This window comes from Coloeus monedula, assembly GCF_965178545.1.
Source record: "Coloeus monedula genome assembly, chromosome: Z".
Taxonomy (NCBI): Eukaryota; Metazoa; Chordata; class Aves; order Passeriformes; family Corvidae; genus Coloeus; species Coloeus monedula.
This window is the reverse complement of record NC_138822.1, coordinates 67,244,587-67,265,686: the sequence shown is the minus strand read 5'-3', so window position 1 is coordinate 67,265,686 and position 21,100 is coordinate 67,244,587.

Below are 21,100 nucleotides of genomic sequence, written 5' to 3'. Positions count from 1 at the left end.
TTTGAGGAGGAAGCGGTAGCCAGCAGCCAAGGCATATTAGCTGAGGACAGATTGGTGCTGAGGTGGTGTTCTGCAAAGTTTCACCTCTGCTTTGCTGGGGAGCTCCTAGTGGAAGAGGCAGCCAAGCTGACAGAGCATGTGGGCAGGGTCAGAGGCTGGTGAGATGCCTTTGGGTGAGCCCATTCAAGCCTGGAAGCAGTGCAGTCACCACTGAAGGCTGCTATCACTAACAAGTCCCATGGACAGACAGGACAATGCTGCATGGGTGTTATAATAGCCCTCTTAGGCTTGAGCTGATATGCCACACAGAGGTTTGCCATCCCTTGCCTCCCAGCCCCTTCAGCTCCCAGAAATCTCTGCAGGATGCTCTGTGGAACATAGCAGGCTTTTTTTCTGGAAATCCCATGTCTGGTATCATGCAGCTGCAGGAGAGGCAGCTGTTGTGTAAACTCAATGAGCATGGGTGTTACTCTGTGCTATTTAGACAAAGGAAATAACCAGCATTCTCTTAAAATTAAATATGGGAAGTGAGACTTGTGAAGCGAAGCAAAATAATTTTACAGTGCCTTGACAAATTTTGCATGTCTTAATAATGAGCATCTAAGATGTGTACGAGCAGGACAGGCTGAATCATTACCATCATTTTTTCACTTGGTAGGTGAAAGAAACACAAACAGTTTTAGAATAAAACAAGTGTCAGTGTACTCCTTTGCAATAAAATTTTTCCACTGGCAAAAATGTACATTTACATTCACATCTCCCCATGACTTTGAGCAACTGCATTTACATTGATGCATTCTGGGTGATCTGCAAAAATTGTCCCATGCTGGTGCCGTGGGAAGGTTGGTATATCCCCTGGGAATGTGCCTTGGGAGTGGTGTGGTGGAGAAGGGAAAGCACTCTGGGGCGCCCCAGCATGCAGGCAGTGGGAAGGAAAGGGGACCAGCAAAACTGATGACACAGGCACTGTTGGGGGCCCTTGCCCACACACACACAAAAAGAGGTTATACTGGGCTGGTTACAGGGTTACAAGGATATGCCAGCCAAGACTCCTGGCAAGGATGAAACATAGTGAGCTGTCATGATTAATAATAGAGTTTAATCTGACACTGTGAGGCATAAAATATATTCAGAGCCCACAATGTTACTGACATGCTGGAAGCTCCTGGTGGAGATGTGTGCAGAGTTGCCAGATAGAGGAGAATTGGGAGAAGCATAAACATTTTTGTACCCTCCTTCCTGCGATGCAGGGCTTGAAGGTGTGCTGATTTTGGACCCAGATTTCTGCACCTCCCAAGCATGTTGCCTGCAGGCACAAAGTGACAGACCTCCTGGGCTCAACAGCTGGCTGCACCGCTGCTATCACTGGTCCTATCACAGCAGGAAACCCCCAGAGCTGGAGGGGCTGAGGTTCATACACAGCTGATGACCACTATGATATGAACTCTGTAACCCCCTTTTCCTTTTTTTAGCTATTTTCTTTTCTCTTGACCTGGAAAATTTTAGAGCCTTGCAATGTGTCCGACCCCTGAGCTTGTCTTCCAGCAATTGGCTTAGTCTTAAACCCACAAAAGCCACAAAGAAAGTAAGAAAAAAACCTTTTGTAAACAACTAATTGAATTGAAGTATTTGAGGTCCAGATTAGTGAATCAAAAACTAGATTTTGCACCTAAAAGATACCAATTTTGCTGCCTTTTGCTTTCATGCAGAAAGAATGACCCTGTACTACACACAGGCAGGACCCAGAAGAAAGGAAAATGGCTGCAAAACCTCATTGTGAACTTGGACATTGAAAGACCAGAGAATTTCTGTGAAGTTTCTCTGAAACCAGTTTTTACCAGCACATTCCAAATTATCTAACAGCAAAACATTTTCCTGTTGATATTACACTCCAAAGTATATGCTTTATCAGATATGACCCAGACGGATTAAACACATTTATTGTTCCATTTACCCATTCCCATCTTTATTGCTAATTGAATACTTTTCTATTCCCATTCTCCAGATAGGCAGTTTGTGTTTGGGCTCATTAGAAGTATATCATAATCCTACTTTCTGAAACAAGTGCATGTGAGCTCAGGTAGTCTCTGAATTGAGGTCTCCTGACCACAGATGTATATTGATTCTGGCAGTAAATGGTTTATAAGAATTTTTTGCTACTGCAATTTTTTTACTTAATTTATTTAATTAAAAATTTTACTAAATTTAATTTAAATAAATTAATTTACTTAATTTTATTTATTTTACTTAATGTTGTGATGTGTAGCCCATAAGAACTTGAATTGTGATGAACTTCTCTAAAAGCACTTAGGTGTTTAAAGTAATCTTTGATGTCAGATGGAGAGCTTTGGCAGTAGGTTGTACCCTATTTCATTCACAGTAAAACTCACAAAAGTAAACTTCTCTCAGAAGAATTGTCATTACAGGTTGTAGCTATATCCATGCTGCATAAAATAAGATGTGAAATTGGAGAGTCTGATGGGAAAAGAAAAGCTCTGGGAAAATCTCTCCCATGAGTTGTCTATACCTAGCGATAAACCCGTACTGCTGATGATTCTGGTGTGGAGTTTTTGTTCGGTTGGGTTTTTTGGGCTTGTTTGTTGTTGAAAAATGTAACCATTAGCTAGTGCATAAAAATTTACTATTTTATACACCTTGTTATTCACTGTAAGTCACAAGAAAAATCAGAATCCTTAGGCATTGATATAGTTGAGCACATAACCCCACAGTACAGTGACTTTTTCTTACCCCAAGGATTAATAGTAGAACAGGCTTTTGTCTCCTCTGAAGTGCTTACATATATTTGTGTACTTTGAGTATGACATTGGAAAATAGATCTTCCTTAATCTGCATTCCTATGAAAGGCATGTATATATATGCTGCTGTCTCTTAGGGGGGAAAAGCTACTTTCCAAGCACAATCACGTTTTTAATGTGGATATAACCAAAGATTTTTATTTTTAACCGTGATCAGATGTTTAAGGCTACCTTAGAGGTAGAACATTGTAAATAATTCCAGTTCAGGGCAAGAAGAGGTCACAAATCAAGGTCTGAGCTCAAATAATTTGGAGGTTTCATTTAATTCCTATGTTGTTAATTTAATTTAAAATTTGTTTCTACTAATTTTAGACATACCCAAAACTAAATTTCAGACCAGAGGATTTTGTACAAGGAGAAGATTAAGGTTTACAGTGGAAATTCTGGACAAGCACCTCTAAGCTCCACTCACAGAGAAAGAACCCTCTAGGTGGGAGATGAGAAAGCAGGAAAACACAACTCTGAGCCATGTTTTTGGGATCTTCTCCATCTCAGATTTTTGCATTATGGATAATCCCTTTGAGTGCTGCAAAAATTGGATACTGATGGTGAAATTTCAGTGACTGGCTACATGAGGGGTTACACAGTTCAGTCCCACTGACCATAATACAAACTAGATATTTAAATCCTTAAAGTGCTTCGGAGAAACTGATACTGAAATGTGAGCAAAGGTTACAAGTTCAAATCCTTTGCAAGTACTGAGCAGTCACAGTTCTGATGCCCATCACTAGCAATCTCATGAGTAATATCCTGATTATTTTCACTCACATCAGCAATCCCCACTGCGTTGCAACAAAGACCCTGCCCCTTCCTGATGAAGACCAAAGTGTGCTCTGTACACCTTCTGCTTGGGTCTGATGACACATTTCCCATTATGAGGTTTTGGCCAGAAAGAGTCAAGTATGAAATTCAGAGAGGCTTATCAAACTCTGTGGGTGGTACCAAGGGCTGAAACCTAAATTGCTGCCACGCAGACAGGTTGAGAAAGGGAACAGCTCTCTGTAACCTTTTGAACTTTCTGAAAAAGTCAAGTATTGCCTCACAGCCTAATGTTTCTGTTTGCCCCCTTGGTAGCTGTTTATATTCTTCTCTATGGAAAAAGCAAATGTTTCAATGTAGAGGACTTTTTATATGTGCTTCTGTGTTGCCCCAGTGAACAAATAAACTGTGTAGGTGCTTTGTGATCAGAATAATCTCACATGATCAGTCATACATTGTTCTCTTGTCGACAGCAGCCATCTAGGACCGGCCTTGTGTCCTGGACTGAATCCAGAATAAACAAGCACCCTGATGGAAATGCTCCATAAACACCCAGAATCTGGAGACATTCTTAACTTTCAGGATGCCAAGTTTTTTTCTGGGAAGAAAAAAACCCCGAACTATTATATTTGACATAGGGCCATTTTTTTCCTGAAATATTTAGATACGGCAAATTTCAAGCAAATGAATGTATAAAGGAAGTTTGGCAGTTGTGCACAAGTGTTTAAGAACCAATAAAAAATAAAACCACCACCATTATTTTCTGTGTACTGGATAAAATATACATAGGACCAAATCTCTAGTGGCACAAATGAGAAAATCTACTGGAGCTAATGAAGCTGCTATACACTTGCATCCTTAGATATTAGATACAGTCTCTTCACACTGCTAATAGCGCTATAGAGATTCATGACAATAGCAGTACACCCTCTTCCTCACAGTTCTTGGGAGGCACATAGCTCCTTGTCCCATACAGCTGGATCATGATATTCCTCTTCCTGTCATGTTATTGGCAGATAAAAATAAATCTGTCCATCTGGCCGTTGTGCCCTGGGAAACTGATTTTTTCATATGAAACTGTCTATAAAAACTTGCAGTTTCAATTTAAAAAAATAGCATGAATACAGTCACAGGATTCCTACCTTGCGGGTAAGGGTCTGATAGGATTTTAAAGAAGATTGCTGGTTGTTGGGGCTTCCTACTGATTTGCAGGCTCCTAGTGGAGATGCTGAAGATCTTCCCCAGCAGATACAGTATGTTGCTACCTCTTTTAGTCCCCCCGTCAGGGTATCCAGGGCTGAGTCAGGACCTCTGCAGGGCACTCATGTTAAATTGAACAGCAACACCAGAGCTGCATAGTGCACCATTGATAAGCATATTATAATCTGCACCTGAAGCTGTGGGTTAATGACCCCTTGAAAAATAATGAAATATATTATTAAAAAGATTTTAAGCACAGGAGCAAGCTGAAGCTGTAAAAACACCTGCATCCTTTGGTGCTGACCTAATGAGGGCTCGTCCTGACATTACAGGAATTAGCATTTAGCCCTTAACTTTTTTTTTTCTTTAAGTGCACATGGCATTTCTTATAATCTTTGTGCTTCTGTCAGTGCTTCACTCTAGATAGTGCCAGCATTTAACAGTGTGGGTTCATATCTGACAAAGGGATCTCTAACTACTCTCCAGTATTATCCCATTTACGGAAATTGCTGCTCCTCCATAAAATCAGTAGCAAGAATACTTCCTCAGAGAAAAACATTTCCATTCTCAAACTGCCCAAGGGAGGAATTAGAGCAAAAAGTATGTACATCACAACAGGATGTACTCCAGTGTGTTACTGCTATTTCAGTATGCAGACCTTTATCTCCATTCCTGCCTTTCACTCCTCACTGTTCATTATCTTCCCTCTTCCAATGAAGCTTCAAGGCATTTCCACACTGTCTCTGCAGCTGGGAAAGAAGAAATGCTGGCAGAGAATTAGATTAGTGTCTTTAAGGGGGAATTCTCCTACTTCGGGTTATGCCTATAGCAAGCTGTGTCACATCTGTATGTTATTACACTGCAAAGTCTGTCGTTCTACCCCTAAGAAAACCTCCCAGCTGCCCTGCAAATCTGCTGGTTTTTTATTAAAAAGTAATTGTTGAAACATTTGCATGTGTTACAAAGGGGCCAGGAGAGCACCACGAGAGTAGCAGAAACAACCAACAGATGCAAATGAAAAGAAACAAGGGCATTGCACCCTTCCCTTTTTTCCTTCTTTCTGAACTCTGTAGATGAAAAGGAGCAGCCAGGACTATCATGATTGTGACAGATCCTGGTCTGAGAAAAGAGTGTAGATTGAGGCAGTTGTGATGTCACACAAGTGGTGGGATTTTCTATGCAGTATGGACAATTCCAAGTGTGAGCCATTTTGTCTTCTCCCTTTCTTCTGCCCACATAAATATGTACCTGGATCAGGTACAGCTACAAAGCCATAAACATTTCTCAGAGAAAGGGTGTAAAGATGGAAGTGTATGATTGCCTGATTTTAGATGACTGTGGTACTGCCAACATTTGCTCTTTGCAGAAAATTATTTTTTTTTTTACAGTCTTGAGTTTGGCTCTAGAAAATCTCAGGCTGAGTTTTCCTTGCTGTTTGCAATGAGGGCTGGTGAGTGCATCACACACCACGGTCTGGCAGGGGTCCGCACGGCAGCAGGTGTCAGCCTGGAGGCTGATAGCACATCACTACAGCAACCTGTGGGACCAGAGCAGGCAACCTCAGCCATTCCGTGCGGCCATACAGGCAATCAATGGCAAGGACATATCTGGCATGAGTTGCATGCAGATTAGATGCAATAACAACCCAGAGCATAATATTTTAGAACTGACTCCAAATGTTTTTAGTCCAGAGTGTCGTTGTTGTAAATAGGCAGGGTTGGAGATCGCTGCTTTATACGCAGGTTTGGCTGGGCCTGAAATGCTGTGTTTATAAATTGGAGGTAAACCAGAGAAAAGATAGACAGAATTCAGAAGCAAGAAAGTAGAAGTAATGATACATAAGAATCATAGAACCATTTAGATTGGAAAAGGCCTCTAAGATTATCAAGGCCAACTTTTAACCTAGCAATGCCAAGTCCACTACTAAATCATGTCCTCAAGTGCCTCACCTATACTTCTTTTAAATACCTCCAGGGATGGTGGCTCAACCTCTTACTGCCCTTGGAAACCTGGTACAATACTTGACAACTCTTTTAGTGAAGAAATTTTTTGTAATAGCCAATCTAAACCTCTACTGTTGCAATTTAAGGCCATTTCTTCTTTCGAATGAGAGATCAAGAGAAGACAGTAGGCACATCCATTGTCTGGGATAAAGAGGGTAAGAGGAATTAATTCTGTGGGTTTCAAAGAGATTTTGAAAGCAAGAAAGTGTGTTAGAAGGATAATTCTCTTCAGGAACTGAAAGGCTAGGCACATAAATTAAAGCATCCAAAGCAGAAGTTAATCCAAGTCCAGAGACATCTCTCCCATCTCTGGGATTCCCTGGGGAAGCCCTCTTTGCTCAAGTCATTTAGGATGAAATCAGCATGGTCATTGGGAACATATATGTGGGAAGGGTGCCCTTGAGAAAGCAGGAATATCGGGAGTGACCAGCCACAGCTCCTGTGCTTAAGTTGCTGGTAAGAATTCAAGCAGGACTGTCCTGCCACTTCACGGGATCGGCAGCGGGGAGCCCAGTTAGCCCAGGGGATCTGGGCTAACTCCAGGAGTAAGGGAACCAAAGGTTCAGTGCTGATCAGACCAACCTGGCTGGACCCATCCAAGGCCATCTGGTTTTCTGCGGTAAACTCCCAGGTGTCTGTCACCCCACGCCCCAAGCTCCCTGAGCAAAGTCCTGGACATCCTTATGTTCTAACTACGAAACGTTTTGGCAAGTGCATTGTAGGATGAAAAGCATTGTCTATCCTGCAAAGGGTGGTCTTCTGTGTCTCTCACAGCTCTGTTTCCTCCAAATGAGAAAACAGTGATGAATCCAGTAATAAGTCAAGGGTGAGTGAGATGGTGAAATGAAAATAGTATCTTTTCCTTGAGCCTTGTCCCATCTGTAGAAGAGTACTCATGCTAAAGACTTTTTAGATGCCAGATGTACCCAAGACCCTGATGTATGTTTATTTATAGTGATACAACATTAAGACAGCAGTGAACTGAATCAATGGGCAAATTTAAACATCTGAAAAAGAAGAAAAATGACAGTGCAGTGATGTTGAGAATTGACATGCATGCAGACACAAAGATGTGGAGGTGGTGTTTTTACTTCCATCAGATCACTTTTTTGTTTTGCTTAGGGTCTTTAACCCAGCAAACTTCCTAAGTACTTTCAAGCACTTGTGAGTAATAAAAAAAGTTAATAATATTATGTAATTGCGGTTCTTTTCATTAAAGTCCTCATCCTAAAAACTGATCCTTCAACAAAATTTATGGTCCAATATGTGGGTTCTCTGAAGACAGAGAGACAAAGTCCATGTTCTGTCTCCTTGAGGGCTGTAATTGCCTGGTGGACTGCAGCTGCTCACTTATCCCCCAGCTCTTTCAACTTTCCCGACCTCCCACACAGACCACCCTAATTCTCCCAGCCTCTTTTTGCTCTTTCTGCTGGGTCCTTCCCCTACGCATCCTTGAGATGTCATCCTGACATGATTCACACAGCTCATACACATGCAGGAGATGAAAGAAGGTTCCTGTAGACAAAGATAAGGAAAATCAAGACTTCCAGCTATGCCTTTGGTTTTGCTATCTTCCTGTTTGGCTTGATTTTGCATTGACTGACAAATACACCTGTAGAGTATCAATCTCTAACATTGAATTATATATTTCAGATATGCTGATAGATATATAGAGAGATATAAAATAGAGAGAACAGTCTCAGAGCCCTTTCTCAGAGCCCAATCAGCACAACCCTGTTGGTAGAAGTCATCCAGCAAAATGATATTACTTTATATCCCTGTGTACATACATAGTTCTTCAGGGTGTGAGGACTGAGTGTCAGTTGCCAAATTCTGAGGGTTCATCCAATTTCGTATCAGCTGAGGGATTAGCATAGAATATCTTGCCTTCCTGGTGAAACTGAGGGTATCGACTGCCCAGCTGAGAGACCCAGCAGACCAGAGTGTGCAGTCCTGAAAGATGAGCTTTTGAACACTATGGCAGAGCTAGAGCTGGGTTGTTGAGAACTGGACCATGCTGAGTACTACCAAATACACACATTATCACATCTTGCCCTGTCTCCAATGAGGTCAGGAGAAGAAGGTATAGAAACCCCCCAGGCCAGGTGGACAAAAATCAGTCTTGGAAGTCCTCTAATCTTAACAGAGGCTGGTCAGGTCTGAGATGTGAGCAGTCACAGCCCTTCTGTAAAGGATATTTTATTAGAATATTTCACATTCTTGCTAGTGTTTAAGGATCTACCTCTTTTTTGAATTTTCTGAAGTGCAAAACATTTGTGTTGGAAAACTATCCCTCTCCTAAAAGTAAGCTTCCAATATGCATGACTGCAACAAGAGACCCAAGAATGGGTCTTAGAAAGAGGATCTCCTGGGATCTGACAACCCATTGAGCTCTCAGCTGCCTGGTGGGCAGTTCTACATTTTGCTTCACTTCACTTCACTTCACTTCACTTCACTTCACTTCACTTCACTTCACTTCACTTCACTTCACTTCACTTCATTTCACTTCACACAATTAATGTTAACCTAATTTGCCACTATTTAGCAGAAGTTAATTAACTTTAGCAAAATATGTTGTGAGACCTCAAGATTTTTTCATTCAGTTCAATATGAATTTGCTCACGTACTGATCTGGAGACTGTCTGGGATTAATCTGTTTTATAATTTAACCAAACTACTAGACTATGTTCATTAGTGAAATAAATACAGTTATCTGGTTTTCTCTCTCCTTTTGCAGGGGATGAAAAAATAAATTAGCAAAAAAAGTCCACCCTTGAGATGTTTCCCTAGCAGAGGAAAGGAGATCAGAGAAAGGGAGGAGAAGCAAGATAAGGGAGGGGAAGACTGTGGAGAGGAAGTACATTTAGCTCTAATTTGTAGGACTTACAGAATGACCTTATGTCAAAATTTCAAATGCAAGGCCAAATTTGTTTCTGGTGCTGCTTCATCAGCCTCTGTGAAGTGCTGCCAGAAAGGGCTTTAGACTAGTGTTATATAGCAGGGAAGTGGAAAGCTTGTTCTTTCACAGAGAAACATGTGAAAGTAAAGGCTTACACCAGGAGACATAAATCCAGTTTTCATAATGGATGAAAGATAAAATGCCACATGGGCAGCCCTGCACTGCCTGTGTGTGTACACCCACGGCCGTTGCCCTGCAGCCCGAACACCACTGACTTGGCAAAGTGCACAGATATGACTGAGCCCTCATCGTGGCTGGGACAGACGGGGCTCTGCTCCCTGCTGGCAGTGTCCCACAGCACACAGAGGAGCTGGTTCTCCCACAAGCCTTTCCCTCCCACGGCCCAGCAGCAGCCGCATCCTCTGGCTCTCCAGCCAGCTTGCTGAAAGGTCAGCACACATCCCAGCAAGGACGTTCCCTCCATCTGTGCCTCTCCGGGTGTGAGTGGGATGCATTGACAACTGACAGCTGAGAAACATATTCAACAATAACCTTTGCTGTGAAGAGGCACTCGGTTTGACATTGTGCTCTATGTGTTCTTTTAAGAGCCTTGAATTTAAAGCTGTGTATTAAGAAGCAGCAACAAACCATAGAACATGACAAGTGGCAGACATGCTGGAAAAAATGGCACCACATTTTGTTAGTGTTGCAAAATTCAAAAATCTTTGGCCAGTACTACTGATGAAACAAACAAACAAACAACAACAAAAAAATCCATATTCCTAAAGGAATACGCAGTTAATTAGAGAAAGATTTCTGTTTTACAGGATTTGGAATGAATAAAAAACCCCCTAAAACCTGTACAAAGACACAGCTGTTTAGGACTTGCTTGACTTTCAAGAGTAAAGGCATTCCCTCCCTGTTGGATTTTGTAGGACTTTACTGAAAGGTTGCTAAGATAATAGTAGCAGTGAATTACTATAAAGTCAAAATGGTGTTCACATGCCTGCCTCAGGCTCTGTGGTTTGCTTCACTTGTTCCTGCTTCTGAATAAAGACTGCTGCTTGCAAAAAGTGCTACTATTAACCACATTTCTCCCTGGTGTGATGACTTCTGCAATAAGAAGTGACCCCTTGGCATATGACCTGAACAAATGTACATAAGCTTTATCTATAAAGTTCCAGAGTCTTTTTTTATGAAGTTTTCATTAAACTAGATAACAACAAAAGAAACCATCACCAGTGGAATAAGCAAACTCTTCATCTAGTGCCAACAGAATTATTGCCAGGTCTTTTTACTGAAAAAAAGAATGAGATTCTTTGTTGAAAGGTTGCTTCTTAGATGTAGGCTGGCAAGTGGCAAATTAAAGAGTTCAAACCAAACCCCATTTGTGTAATAACAAACCTCAGAAGGATTCTGCTTCTTCTTTTGCCTCCCATTTCAGCTTTTTTAGAATTGTCTCTTAAATTTAATATTACTATGGCTTTTCCAAATATTTTGTAATTAACAGAGCAGTACAAGTTGGTTCAGGGTTTTTTTGTTTGGTTGGGGTTTTTTTGTTTGTTTGGGTTTTGTTTTTTTTTTTCACTGCCAGAACAATAATATACCCTTTGTATTATAAAATGCCATCTTCATGTTTTAGGGCTATACTCTGACAGTCATGAAGGGGTTTTATAAACACTTACTGAAAATTGTAAGAGTTCAGTTTCTGAGCTAGTGTGGGGAATATCTTAGATACTGACAAGGTCCAGTACAGATTCAGCTGCCAGAATTCAATAAAGCAACATTGTTTGAGAATAAACATGGTGTATCTGTAATACTTCCACATATCTCTATATCTTTTTTGTGTTGCACAACGATTAAAATATGTAAGAGCACTTAATGCATAAAAATATACCAAAGCTAGCACATGAAGCTTATTGTTTTGCCTTCCATAACTGTGAACAGCAGCTGTGATCCTGGATGTAGGATTTAACATCAGGATTTGAATTACTTTCAGAGAAACATTGACTTTGAAAAACTAGAAAAGATGGATTCATCTCACAGGTAGTGAAAATGCTGTGGGAATAGTGATGCAAGTTGTGATCCTGCCTTAAAACTGTAACTTCAACAGGCTTGTAAATTAAATTGGATCTTCAATGACACTGTTTTCAGGTCCTTCTGCCCTCTGTATTATTACGGGAGTGTGAAGACTCCTGGTACTAGACGACAAAGGTAAAGGCATGCAAAACCAGATGAGAAATCTAACCAGACAAATATTGCAAAATTTAGTGGATATTATTAAATATTAGTGGCTGTTTTTCCTGTTAAATGCAGCTTTGCAGTCCAGCAAACAGGATCATTTGAAAACCAGCAAATTTATTCTGGCACATGCTGTTTCTTGCTAGGTTAAACAGCGCTCTTTAGATGAGGGGAGCATTGGAAGATTATTTTAGCTTTACACTTGTAGAAAAAGAGAACACAATTAAAGCTGCCACCATACATACTTTGGAGTCAGGATGTTTCCCTTCAACTGTTACTCAATGAACGGCATTGTTCAATATGTGTAATTCTTCAGAGATTAAGAATCATTAGCTAATAAGATATGCCTTAGTGCATCTGTAACATCTGCAGTTTCCTGGTCACAAAAATGCATTTGTCACAGTGAGCACAGGGAGGAAACAGGCAACCATTCCCCAGCTGAAAACCTTATGAAAGCAGGGACCTCTCAAAGGAGGCTGGGCGGGGAGGGAGACAGCTCTGCTTGCTGCTTGCCCCCTTGCACAGAAAAAGCAGATCTTATTTAAAAAAAATCCCTTAGAAACCTGGGACTTTAAAAGACAAAACCAGAAAACCCCAAATCCAACAAAACCAAATACTTGTGGTTCTTCAAAGAAACAGGCTCAAAAGAAACCGCCTCGAAAGCAGAGGAGTCTGCTAGGCTCTTTGCTGCTCTCAGCATCCGTGTAAGAACTCTCTCCACAATTATCAGCTGAGTCTATTTCACCACAACGGATTTGATTGTGCATTGACGCTGAGAGGGAGGGAGGGAGATGACAGGCAGCCTCGAGGAAGAGATTTATCCCGGCCTGTCAGGCAGTTTGATAAGGGATGTGGACTCTGCGATGTCTCACAATAGCTTTTTTATTTGTTTGCTTAATACTGGGCTGTTTCAGAAACGCACACAGCTGAGCTGACAGGAGATGCAAACAGAGCACACTCGTTTGGGAATTACGGGGGTGGTGGTACACAGGAAAATAGCCTCAGTCTTCTTCACAGGAAAGTCAGCTGATAAACTGATCTTAAGACAACGTATCTTCCTTCCTGTAAAATGCAATAACAGGCAGATCTTGTGACCTCGATGACCCTCTGCCGAGTTTACTCCTAACCAGGGAGGGGCTGGGGGAAGCTTTCCTTGGCAGACGCAGCGCACAGCTCCTATGTGAATCATGTGGCTGTGCTTAAAGCGAGAGCCAACAATACCAGCATAGTGGGCCACATATCTTTCAGAGCAAGCGAGTTCACAAAGCAGTCCCCTGCTCGCGGAGATAAGCCGCAGCAGCCCTTTCATTAAACATCCGCTGTGTACTTCCCGTCGGGGCCGCGGGTTGGCCCAGGGGACGGCCGGCTGACGAGAGCCAGCAGACGCTCTCATGGCTTCTCGTTTGGCTATTTAGGACAGATTTTCCCTGCAGCACTCGGCAGACGGCAAAGAGAAACACACCATTTATGTCGCCCTATTAAATACACACAGCTTTTGCAGCCCTGCATCATGCTGCAGCCTTTCTCATCCCTCTCTTGGCTCTGCGCAACAGAGTAAACATCATAAAGAACATAAAAAGGAGTTTTCCTGAATTTTCCCTGACCTTCCCTGGCAACAGAAAGCTTTAACGGGGTGAGGTTTTTTTCCCCTCGAGAAAACATGCCTCCCGCCCTCCTTCCTTCTCAAATAAATTTGGCAAAAACCCAGAGCCTTGTGCTTGAGGGTCATGCTCAGGGGTCCTTCCAGGAAACTTCATTCAGAGGAGTTAATGCAGCAGCTCACTTGCCTGCTTTGAATCACACTGCGTCTGTGCTCACTTTTCCTACACTCGAATTATGTTTGCTCTGTAGCACCCAGGCTGTTACATCTCACTCCTGCTGTACAGGTTGACAGCAGTAAGCGAGCGTCAGGCCAGGCTTTCCCCTGCCTTGCACCGCAGATGGCCCTTTCCATATTTGCTGCATAGTGTAAAATACTGCTGTCTCAGATTTGTTGGTACTGTATACCCACTCTATTGCTTCTAAAAGCTGCATACCTTCTCTAAACGATCCAAGAGTGCTTCCACTTAGTCCTTTCAGCATTTACAGCTGTTAAAGTTTGTGCTGGTACAGAACCAAGAGCCTAGGGCAGGACCTAATTTTATGAGGTGCTATATGTGAGTCCTGATTCAGGACCTTACAAGCCAAAAAGAACTAGAGAAGACAAGCAAGTCAGGATTGGGTACAGGCAGGACGTATGAACTCTAAATAGCATGCATATATGTCTTAAGTCAGTATAATGTCTTAAGTTGGTATATAATTGTCCTTATTGTTATGATGAGGAAAATGATGTTTAAATTAAAGTGGCTGAGTTATTTGCCAAGGAAGGCACTGTGTCAGAGGTGCCACTGTGGCTGTGCAGTGATTGAAAACAGGATCAGAATTTTTCAAAGCAGGTCTGTGAGGTCTGTAATTGGATTATTGTCCCAATATATGATAAGCAATGATATTTAAACACCTGTAAGACTGTCTGTGGCTTCACCGGGAGCTGAGAGCTACTGCCACTAGAAATGTTGCTGGGTCCCACGGCCAGGAGATGCATTTGGTGGCAGAGGTTTGTCGACCTTAGGCTGAATTACGGTTTTTAAGCAGATTTGTATTAAAAAGGAAGGCCAGTATTTTTGATCATAGCTAACGAAACCTCTTTCTCAGATGTCCTGTTTGAGGGTGATCTGCTTGAGAGGGACGTGGGCATAAGAGTTGCTTGCTCACAAGCTGATTCCCACCCCCTTCCTTTTCTGGTTCCCTGGGCTGAGACTTGGCACATCGGCACTTGGAGCATCGTCCAGGTCAGGCACAGTAAGAGGTAAAGTTCAAGGCATAATTCTTGTGTCATCCTGATTTTTCAGCTGAGGTACTAGGTGCAATCTGCATTTTGTGGTCAGCCAGCAGTCGCTGGCCCACCTGCAAGTGCTGTTCACTACTTGGAAACCGTCCTAGATCTAGAATATAAATTTGAATGGAGAAATAAACATGTTGCAAATTCAACAAACACTGCTGGCTATTGAGCAGCATGCCCTGCAGCAGGGGAAGTTGAGGTTCAAAATTCTGTCTCAGAAACAGGCTCAATTAACTGAAAGAAAAATGCAGCAGATGTCTGCTCATAGAGGAAGTTTTGCCACTTTCCTCTCTTTATTTTTTTCCACCTGGAAGGATGAAAATCTCACATGTGGCCTCTACAGGGCATTTTTCAGGAGGAGGAAGGCACCCCCTCCCCCTTCTGCAGTGCAGTTTAACTCATGCAAATACAGAACCAGCGTGTCTGACCCCAGGAAGTGTCTGTACAACCAAAGGGTTATTTTGGCAGAACTCGATGTGGATTTTTTACATGCAGTCTGAAAGTCACCTGGTCTATCCAATGTGGGTCAAATGCATGGCAGAGAACGTGCTAACAACCAATCTGTAAAAATGCCTGCAGGGCTGTGCCTGATCCTGTGTCTTGGGTTTGCTAGAACATAATCTAAATGAATGCATTACTGATACAAAAACATGTTGCAAAAAAATCACCCAAACTTTGCTCTAAAATTCAGTTCATCTGGTGCAAATGCACTCAGCTCTGAAATAATCCACATTTTCTAACCTTTGAACACAGTGAATTTCTTCTAACATTACAGTTCTATATAGAGTGGAGAGTACGCAAATGATAACTCATAAAAGTTTTGCTGAATGCATGTCAATTTGAGACAATACTATTATCCATAAGGTAAAGATGCACAACAAGTACTAGAAAGGGCTTTTTATTAGTACGAAAAAAAGAAAAAGAGGTGGAGAAGAAGAAAGTCTTCTCCTTACCATCTTCATACAGCATAGTTGGGAAGGTTAAAGTCTGACTCTAACCTCCATAAAACTTCCATGGGAAAGAAACACAAGCATTTAAGATAGCTCCATCTTCCTGTTTGTTTGCTCAGCAGTAATAAAATTGCTAGCATGGCCCAAGAATGCATGTTTTGAGGGAAAAGCATAAAAGTGTCAGTGGGTAATATTTGTATAGATTTGTTGTTTGTTAGAACAGTGTGCCTCTGCATGGGAAGGTAACTCTAGCCTCACTCAGTGGCTCCCACTTACTCACCTGGGCCAGGTCCATGGGAATGTTTTATGAAATAATACATGAAATAGGGAATGTTTTTTCACTGTCCACAGATTTTGTGAGCTGTTTGTTAGCTGGTAAAGGCTGGCCTTCAGGATGAAACGTCTGTTAATGAAATGCTACACAATACTATAGTGTGGAGTAGCCACAAACTCTGCCCAGGGCTGAGCTGGGCTCTGCTGCAGACTGTATGGTGTAGGGGAACACATGTCACTTCAGTGCATCTGATAGCCTCAGCTGTAAGGAAAGACGGCACTTCCTCTTCCTGAGTCTTTATTCAGAGCCCATTTGCTCTGTGAGAGGGACTGTGCAGCTGCTTGCTGCACATCCTCTGGAGCCCAGCTCTAAGTGTCTGCTTCAGCTGCACTGCCTTGAGATGGTACTTCAATATTAACTTTTGGTTAGAACAGCAGCTCTCCCACCTCAGAAATGGGGTGTGCAGGTATAAGTTCTACCTTCAGATCTCCTCTGAAAGGGAATGAACTGGAGAATTATATCAAGTCTTCCTGCTTCTTTTTCTAACATGTACCCTCTCTCTCTGCTGCAGATCATTAGACACTCCAGACATCTTATACAGCCCCTGTATCACAACGCTCGTGAGGTTTCTCATCAAGCTAACAAGCAAATTACCCGTGACAGTCCTGGCCAAACTCCTGATAAAGGTTCTGAAACACAATGACACCCTCACTCTTTCTTTCTCTCTTGTAAAATCAATCAGACTTACACTTTAAATAGGCAAGTGGCCTAAAGGAGAAATTTTCCCAGCCTGTCAGGGTCCTGGGAGGGGGAGCTGAGGAGGCTCTTTCTGCTTGTTGTTTATTGTTGAAAGAAAGTGGGTTACACTGGAATTATAAATCTTCAAATGGAGAGAAATATTTGTAAATAGTCCATAAATGACTGGAAGTCTATTTACCCTCGCGGCTGTATTTCACATCCTACATTTTTTTAAGTCAGACCTTTCTGATTTTACTAAGGTGAAAAGTCATTGTTACAATGTGTTAAACTCAGGTAGAGGAGTATTTGAGATGACTGATATAATTAAGCATCATGCTTTGGGGGGGGGCCAGACAATTAAAAAAAGCTCTCACAGTTTGCAGAAACCCATGACTAACTGGGCCACAGATTAAAAGGTGGCTAGTAGCCCTATAAAGACAGTTACAATAAATGGTTACCTCTCCAATTTGCAGGGTATCAGTTGGCATGCCATATAAATTGTACATCGTGCCTCCCTCCAGATCCCAATTCTAAAAGTTTCCTCCAGATTTACCGTATTGCATACAGCTTCCTCAGCAAGGGCTCACCTGCTTCAAGAGCTTTACAAAATTGGTAACATTCTGCAGGTAAATTATCACTGTTTGTTCTGCCATTCAATGATTTTTCCAGTGTTTGCTAGTTCATCTGTCAATCTGCAGAAATTTTGCTAGAGCTTTCCCACTCAGTGGCGCAAATTAAATGAGGTTTGTCTATAGAGGTTAATTGATTTTTAGTCAGAACTGCCAGTAAAAGACATTTGAGGATATTGAACCAGGCCCCCATTTTGTGTGACTGAAATGTGACAAGCTCCCTGCACCCATCCCCATGCCCATACCCACCCCCCACCCTACCCTCCTGCTTCTTTTTATGTGCCTTTTTGATTCTGAAACTTCTGGGGTCACATTTTCAAGCCTCTCTTCACAACAATGTGATGCTCTTGCAGAAATACAAATGTTGCTCTGAGATGTATTAGCAGGGGTGCTGGGTATAAGACAAGAGAGGTAATTATTCTGCTCTACTTGGCACTGGTGCAACCTCAGCTGAAGTATTGCATCCAGATTTGGGTGCTACATTTTGTGATAACTGCAACAAGATGATAAGGGGTTTAGAAAACATGAACCTCTGAGAAAGGTTAAGAGAATTGGGATTGTTTAGTCTAGGAAGTAGAGACAGAAGGAAGATGTTAACACTTCGCAAACACATAGAATTTATTTTAAAGAAGGCAGAAATAAGTTTTACCCTTTTCCACAAAGGGTAGGACATGAAGCCATAGAATTATAGAATTGTTTAAATTGTAGAAGACCTCTAAGATCATTAACTCCAACCATTAACCCAGAACTGACTAGTCCACCACTAAAGCATGTGGCAAGTGCTGATCTACATGTCTTTTAAATGCCTCCAGGGATTGTGACTCCGCCGCACTACTGGGCAGCCTGGTCCAATGTTCAGCAATCCTTTTGACGAAGGGATCTTTCTGAATATCTGATCTAAACACCTCCTGGTGCAGCTTGAGGCCATGTCCTCTTGTCCTGTCAGTGCTTGCCTGGAAGAAGAGGCCAACCCCCACCTGGCTACAGCCTCCTTTCAGGCAGTTGTAGAGAGTGTCACCCCTGAGTCTCCTTTTCTCCAGGATAAACACCCCCAGCTCCCTCAGCTGCTCCTCACAGGATTTGTGCTCCAGACCCTTCTCCAGCTCCATTGCCCTTCTCTGGACTCCCTCCAGCACCTCAATGTCTTTCTTGCAGTGAGGGGCCCAGAACTGGACACAGCACTCGAGGTGTGGCCTCACCAGTGCCCAGTACAGGGGGACAATCCCTGCCCTGGTCCTGCTGGCCACACTATTGCTGATCCAGGCCAGGATGCCATTGGCCTTCTTGGCCACCTGGGCACACCCTGGCTCATGTTGAGCTGCTGTTAAGCAGCATCCTCCCTCACTTGTTCACACCAGCTGTGTGAGGAAGTTGCCTTCCACACACTTCAGAAACTTCCTAGGCTGTTCACTCTCTACTGTATTGAATTTCCAGCAGACATGTGCTGAGCTGAAGCCCCCCACAAGAACAAGGGCTAGGCATTTTGAGACTTCTTGCAGCTGTTTATAGAATATTTCATTTGTCTCTTCCAGTACTTGCCTAATTCACCACTTAAATTTAGAGTAAATCTTAGGAAAAAGAGTCTGATTGTAAATGTAGTGTAACATTGGAAGCAACTTCTCAGAAGCATGGAGTTCTCCTGCACAGGAATTTTTTAAGAACCCATCAGGCAAACATCATGTGATGGACACATCATGCAGTCTGTAGTCTAATCCTGCTCCCCTGACCTGTGGAAATAACCTGCTTTCTTCCAGTTCCCCATCTCTAGAGTGTGGTGGTTCTAAGAGAGTAGGCAAGAAAAACACATGTAGAAAGAAAAGAAAGAAAGTGGGACTACAATACAGCTGTTTACCTCCAGGCCTTGGCTTTGTCTGTGAAACCTTCCGTTCGTGAGAATCGTGGTAGAATCCCCCAAGTCCAAAATGCTCTGAATGGCTAGTTGTGGCCCTTAACTTGGACCTTGAACATGGCAAAGGCTACTGAATATCCCTTCTTGGGCTTCTCACTGAGCCCCATCATTCGTGACTGATTAAACCCATATATTAGAAATATGTCCAGTCTATCTCTAAAACACCTTTGTTTCTTTTTCTACGGGAAAAAAAAAAAAAAAAAGATTCCACTACATTGTTTTCTGTGCTTCTCAAAAAGCTAATTGTCTTAATGGCCAGAAATCTGCATTTTATTCCTGTATATCCAGCTTTATCTGACCTCTACTCAACCTCATTAAGGTTGCTTCTGCCAGCAGATGCTACTCGTATTTAGAGACTTTAAAAGGTCAGGTTACCACATGGCCTGCTGATCAATAAGCTGAATAAAACTTGTGCAACTCTTCTGTCATGGTAAGACTGTTTTTCTATTTCTCTGAAGACTCTCAGAGTTCATTTGTGACCACCAAAGTTCAATACACGTATCTGCATAAAGCCATGACCGCAAAAATGGAGCAAGGTAAAAAGGCTGGTGTGTGACATGTTATCATACAGTCACTTACACCTGTATGTGCCATGACCACAAACTGGAACGTAAAAGAAAAATACCCAATATAAGTAGCTTGCTAGCACAGTCTTACCAACCACATAAATGGTCTGTTGCTGGTTTTCTCTCTGTGTTACATGTACACACATATCTTTCATTTTGGTTACAGACACCAGGTTGAAATGGTGTTTCCCCCTAATCAGACCACACTGAAGAAAAATACGAACATTTGTTTATACCTATAATTAAGTGGTGCAATTTATAGACTTGATGTCTGTTTACTCCTGCAAATAAAGCAAGAGCAGGTATTTGGGATTGCTGAAAATCAAACTACTCAAGTTTATCAGCATTGGTTTGAGAGGTGAACTTTAAAGACACTGAAACTCTGTTACAGATATCTTTCCAGGACAATGTAACAGTCCTAACCAGTCTTGTTTCATTCAGAATCTGTATTTCTCTTGTACATTCAGATACCCAGACTAAAAGCTTTCTTTCCCGTCCTTGTCAACAAATCCTAACCCAGAAGAGCCCCTTTAATAAGGATTACAAGGCATTTTAGTGTCTTTGTTGATTAAGACCCTGGACAGAAGGTGAAGTGACTAACTAGGGCTGTTGCTGGGAGTAATTGTCCACTGTCTAGGAAATTAAATGAGACCACCATAGCATTTTAGGAAGTCTGATAAGATGCTAAAGATGGTCATGCCTTTCAGTATCTGGGATCAGCCTTTGCAAGATTTGAACTAATTATCTAGAGTTGGAGTTGGGCAGATACTTTATTTAAAATAGGTTTTTTCAAAGCAGGCTTTTTTGACCTGGTCCCTGGTTTCTCATCTGAATTAACTGGTTCTAACTGAATGGCAGATAATCTAAAAGCATGTTAAATTAGAGGAAAGATTTTGTTGGATGTATTATTAATGCAATACCTTTCTTCTCTTTGCTGGATAAACACAACTTTTAGAATCAATTCCTGCTTCTATAAACACACTCACTTATGTACTCAGATTTGGCTTTGCTCACACACTCTATAGATGTAGCTTAGGCATCCTGTGCTCTGGGGAACATTTACTTGCATTGATGTATTCATTAGAGTATTTGTATGAGGCAAACTTGAATGAGATGGAGTTGAAGGAAAGAGAATTCACTTCAGAAATGCAAGGAAGGTGTCCCCCACAGAAGCCTTTCTATCTACAGCTACATGTTATTTCCAAAACTTCTACAAAAGCCGCTGAATCCTTCTGCTG